The following is a 368-nucleotide window of genomic DNA, read 5'->3' on the forward strand; positions in this document are numbered from 1 at the left end:
CTACCCCTACTTTTGCATGTCGTGTTTCTGTTTCTGTATATTTTTTAACGTTAGTTATTCACTTAATTTGAAAAGACACTAAAAAAATTCACTTAATTTGAAAAATTAAACTGCCAATAGGATGAACACTTTTTTTATTCCGATTAAACTACTGACAAGACGGCATTTAAATATTGTTATCAAAAGATCAACTATTAGTTTTATTTGTTAATGAAATAAAAAATTTTGATGTGTTAAATATGTAATATTTTTTATTTTTTATTTAATAATTTAAAATTTTAAAATAAATCATTTCATCAAGATATAATATCAAAATCTTTTTATTAAAATATTTAGAACTTAATTATTATTACTATTATTTTTCTAAT

The sequence above is a fragment of the Arachis ipaensis genome, chromosome B01 (assembly GCF_000816755.2).
Source record: "Arachis ipaensis cultivar K30076 chromosome B01, Araip1.1, whole genome shotgun sequence".
Classification (NCBI taxonomy): domain Eukaryota; kingdom Viridiplantae; phylum Streptophyta; class Magnoliopsida; order Fabales; family Fabaceae; genus Arachis; species Arachis ipaensis.